Consider the following 6,000-nt stretch of genomic DNA (forward strand, 5'->3'; position numbering starts at 1 on the left):
GCGTGGGTGATAAGGGCAGTGGGATTAATTAGATAGCTGTCCCAAACAGGTACAACATGAAAATATTTCATCATTGAAACTGTTAGAAAATATTAGAAATTGGAACCTATCTTTGGGACAGCACCGTATTCTGCATTGATATATGTGGCTTTTTAATCTCCCCTCTCCCCCAGTGCCTTTGTCGAGTATTTTGTGAATAGTTGGGAGAAAGCTGCTGGGAATAATGTCATTCCGTGGATTCTGCGGCTGTTCCAGGAGACGAGACTCCCAAGTGTTGAATGGTAGAGTGGCCCAAAGTCTAGCACAAAGAAAGGAACTGCAACAACCATTCCCCACCCACACCCCACATCCGTACCACCCACCCTCACACATACACCCCCACACTCGCATCACCCTCCCCCACTAACCTCACACACCTAACCACACAGACCCCTCATACTCACCCCCACACCTCCCTGCACACACTCACATTGGAGCTGTGCTGTGAGGCAATATCCACCTCTCCCTAATGGGTAACTCCTGATTTGTTGAGTTACGGATTGAATTCCTGAAACTATGGAAATGTCACAACAACAGCGCAGCCGGAGAGGGTGAATATTTCTAACCGGGATTCACCCAACCCATTCTGTGTGGCAGGAAATCCAATCCAATACTACCCCCCCATCCCCAGGGTGGGAGGGGCAGTTGCCTTTCGTATTGAGGGGGAGATTGTCCAGTGTGACTGGACACAATGCCCCCCACCCCCTGCCCCATACTGGACACAATGCCCCCCACCCCCTGCCCCATACTGGACACAATGCCCCCCACCCCCTGCCCCATACTGGACACAATGCCCCCCACCCCCTGCCCCATACTGGACACAATGCCCCCCACCCCCTGCCCCATACTGGACACAATGCCCCCCACCCCCTGCCCCATACTGGACACAATGCCCCCCACCCCCTGCCCCACACTGGACACAATGCCCCCCACCCCCTGCCCCACACTGGTTACAATGTCCCCTTTCCCTCTGCCACACACTGGTTACAATGCCCCCACCATCCCCTGCCACACACTGGACACAATGATCCCACCCCCATCACCTGCCCCACACTGGACACAATGCCCCCACCATCCCCTGCCCCACACTGGACACAATGCCCCCACCCCCATCACCTGCCCCACACTGGACACAATGCCCCCACCATCCCCTGCCCCACACTGGACACAATGCCCCCCACCCCCTGCCCCACACTGGTTACAATGTCCCCTTTCCCTCTGCCACACACTGGTTACAATGCCCCCACCATCCCCTGCCCCACACTGGACACAATGCCCCCACCCCCATCACCTGCCCCACACTGGACACAATGCCCCCACCATCCCCTGCCCCACATTGGACACAATGCCCCCACCCCTTATCATAGACTGAACATAATGGCCCCGCCAGACATTGGACACAATGATCCTCCCACCCACATCACACACTGGACACAATGCCCCACTCCCCGCCACACCCTGGACACAATGCTCCCTCAACCCCTGCCATACAGTGGACACAAATGCCCCCCACCTCTGCCCCATACAGGACACAATGCCCCCCCATCACACTGGACACAATGCCCCCTCCCTCACACTGGACACAATACCTGCCCCACCTCCTGCTCCATACTGGACACAATGCCCCCTGCCTAAGGCTGATGCTCAGGAGTGAGAGACTTTCCAGGATCTGGCCAGCCTTTCACTGCACTGACACCAATTCTCCAGAGCCTCCCTCACAGCACGGCTCCAATATCCACCTCTCCCTAATGGGTAACTCCTCATTTGCTGAGTTACGGATTGAATTTCTGAAACTATGGAAATGTCACAACAACAGCGCAGCCGGAGAGGGTGAATATTTCTAACCGGGATTCACCCAACCCATTCTGTGTGGCAGGAAATCCAATCCAATACCTCCCCCCCCACCTCCTTCACTGTTAGGTTCACTGTCCTTAACTGCCCCACACTGGACACACTGCCCCGCTCTCTGCCACTCCCTGGACACACCGCCTCCCATTCCCTGCTACACACCAGACACAATGATCCCCCAACGCCCACCACACTCTGGACACAATGACCCCTCCCACACCCGTCACACACTGGACACAATGCCCCCCACCCCCTCCCCCCACAGTGGGCACAATGCCCACCCCCCTCACACTGGACACAATGCCCACCCACCTCCCCCCCACACTGGACACAATGCCCACCCACCTCCCCCCCCACACTGGACACAATGCCCACCCCCCACACTGGACACAATGCCCACACCCCCCCACACTGGACACAATGCCCACACCCCCCCCCACACTGGACACAATGCCCACACCCCCCCCCCCACACTGGACACAATGCCCACACCCCCCCCACACTGGACACAATGCCCACCCACCTCCCCCCCCACACTGGACACAATGCCCACACACCCCCCCCACACTGGACACAATGCCCACACCCCCCCCACACTGGACACAATGCCCACACCCCCCCCACACTGGACACAATGCCCACACCCCCCCCCCCACACTGGACACAATGCCCACACCCCCCCACACTGGACACAATGCCCACACACCCCCCCCACACTGGACACAATGCCCACACACCCCCCCCACACTGGACACAATGCCCACACACCCCCCACACTGGACACAATGCCCACACCCCCCCCACACTGGACACAATGCCCACACCCCCCCCCCCCGCCCACTGGACACAGTGCCCACCCCCCGTCCCTCTCTCTCTGTCTCTCAGAGACACTCAGTGAGTGAAACTTTCCGGGAAACGCTCATCCTCTCATTGCATTTACACCAATTCACCGACAAACCCTTCAACTGGAAACTTATAAATTATCACCTTCTAAATTAACATCTTTTAAATGATCAACTTTTAAATTATAAACAATTATAATTCCAAACTTTCTCCAACATCCGTGAGGAGCTGAAGGATAGAACCAGGTTCTGATGGTCATTCTGGGGTTACACTCTCTCTGGGGGGGGGGACGGGGGGGAGGATTGGGGGGGGGGGGAGGTGATGTGGGGGTGGGGGGGTGATATTTGAATTCCATTCCCGGCTGTTTGATGAAGCTGAGGAAAGTTGGGAGATGAAGGGAGTTTTGTTACCTGCTGCTGACATTCTTCCGGGATCTGAGCCCCCACTTTCTGGAGCATCCCCTCCTCCTTCAGGCGGATCGCAGCTCCCGGAGTCCCTGATAGACAGTCTATACTCCCAGAGTCCCTGATAGACAGCCTGTACTCCCGGAGTCCACTCTCAGACAGTCTGTACTCCCGGAATCCACTCTCAGACAGTCTGTACTCCCGAAATCCGCTCTCAGACAGTCTGTACTCTCAGAGTCCGCTCTCAAACAGCCTGTACTCCCGGAGTCCGCTCTCAGACAGTCTGTACTCTCAGAGTCCGCTCTCAGACAGCCTGTACTCCCGGAGTCCCCTCAGGCAGCCTCTGCTCTCGGTGCCGCTCCGAATTTCCTGCTTCTCTGCTCTGAGCCCTCACTTCCTCATCTCAACCCCAAAGCTCATTTCACTGGCTAGTAATCACTGATCCAAACCTCACATACATGACACAGACAGATATGTCAGAGCTGGCCACTCTTGACACAGTAAGAAGTCTCACAACACCAGGTTAAAGTCCAACAGGTTTATTTGGTAGCAAAAGCCACTAGCTTTCAGAGCACTGCTCCTTCATCAGGTGAGTGGGGAGCACTATACATATATATGTCAGAGTTAAATTTATCAACTACATCAGGTAGTTTAATAGGTGTGTGTGTGAATGCAGCACATATGCCTGTCTGTATCATGTATATCTCTGGCACTAAAAATTGTACTATCTGTAACCCCCATGACTTGCCTGGGTTTGCAAAACCTCACTTACTGTACTGTCTGGAGACAATACACATCTCTGTAACCTGTGATCAGTGCTCCTTCCACTCACATTGTCAGCCACTTCAGGTCTTGAACAGCAGGTTAGGTGTAAGGATTCACATTCTAATCAGTAATCGCTAAACTGTCTGTGCTTTATATGCTCTGTCTGAGGCCAGAACTCTCCATTCACCTGACGAAGAGGGAAACCTCGAAAGCTTGTGAGTCTATTATCAAATAAATCGGTTGGACTAAAACCTGGTGTTGTCAGACTTTTTACTGTGTTTACGCCAGTCCAACGCTGGCATACCCACATCATGACTAAAAATTGTCTGGAGGGATCTCACACCTAGACGCACACACGTCAGAGGCAGGTCATGCATGTTGGAGCCAGAGAGATATATGTTAGAGGCAAACACATCTGTGTCAGAGCCCAAAATATACATATATGCGATGATGCTGTGCCTTTCAGTAATGTATTCATATCATGTGTCTTGTAAGGGGTATGTTTAAAATTCAGTTCTGTTCCACACTGTGCCAATTTGTCTGCACTAGGCAGTTCACATGCTGAGAATAGAATCATAGAACCCTACTGTGCAGAAAGAGGCCCTTCAAGTCTGCACCAAATACAATCCCACCCAGGCCCTACCCCCATATCCCTACATATTATACCCACTAATCCCTCTAACCTACACATTCCTAGACACTAAGGGGCAATTTCTTAGCATAGCCAATCAACCTAACCCACACATCTTTGGACTGTGGGAGGAAACCAGAGCACCCAGATGAAACCCACGCAGACACAAGGAGAACGTGCAAACTCCACACAGACAGTGACCTGAGCCGGGAATCAAACCCAGGACCCTGGAGCTGTGAAGCAGCAGCGCTAACCACTGTGCTACCGTGCCGCCTGATACAGGCTAATGATTGATTTTAGCTAGGGATGTGTTTGTTTTAATCTGAGTTAATGTTTTTCTTTATTTGGTTTTTCTCCTGGGGTTTCAGGGTGCGGTTTTGATGAGGTTAACGGACAGAGTCACGATCTTAAGGGGAGGTGCTAAGCTTACAGGGAAAAGCCAGCAGTTACTGCAAGAAATATCTCTCTCCGTCTTTCTCTCCAGAGGTGTTTTGGGAGCTAAGGGACTGGCAGCCAAGTACAAGCACGTAAGCCTGTGTTGTTTGCTAATTAATTTTGAAATGAAGTTTAAGGCTATAAACTTCACTTGGGCAGAACGGTAGCACAGTGGGTTAGCACTGCAGCTTCACAGCTCCAGGGTCCTGGGTTCAATTCCTGGCTCGGGTCACTGTCTGTATGGAAGATGCACATTCTCCTCGTGTCAGTGTGGGTTTCCTCTGGGTACTCCAGATTCCTCCCACAATCCAAAGATGTGTGGGTTAGGTTGATTGGCCCTTACTGTCCTGAGATGCGTAGGTTAGATGGATTAGTGGTGAATGTGTAGGGATATGGGGGTAGGACCTGGGTGGGATTGTGGGTCAGTGCAGACTCTTTCTGCACTGTAGTGTTTCTATGATTCTATAAGAAGAAAATTGCTTGAATTGAAACTAATAGATTAGCAGTTAAGAATTGGATCTTGTCATGTTTAAGTATTTCAATTGGTGAAGGTTAAGCTAATTTATTTGTTATAGTTAAACCGTATTGTTAAATAAAGTTTGTTTTGATAAAAAGTTTCCTAGTGTGTCAATAGAATCACACTTGGAGTGAAACACTTTATTCTCACAGTAATGCCAAAATAGAAAAAAAATGTTGGGGTCTAGTGAGGGTTCATAACATACCTTGGGGTTTCTGCTCTGGTATCCTGGCATGTAGAACTGGGCACATACATGTCACAAACATTCATATAAATATTAGAAACAGATATTTACATATTCCAAATATTCAAGACAAACCCACGTATGCCAGCTACAGTTACACATTACAGCCAACAACATAAGTAAACATATAAATATCTTAAGTTAGAACCAAGTACATGCATGTTACATGTAGACATATTTTAGTGCCAGCAATAGACATACAAGAGACATATTTAGGTACAAGTATGTTTGAGCTATGCTCACACACACATTAGAACCAGATACATGCGTGTAA

Source organism: Carcharhinus amblyrhynchos, chromosome 31, assembly GCF_965287045.1.
Source record: "Carcharhinus amblyrhynchos chromosome 31, sCarAmb.v2.hapA, whole genome shotgun sequence".
Classification (NCBI taxonomy): domain Eukaryota; kingdom Metazoa; phylum Chordata; class Chondrichthyes; order Carcharhiniformes; family Carcharhinidae; genus Carcharhinus; species Carcharhinus amblyrhynchos.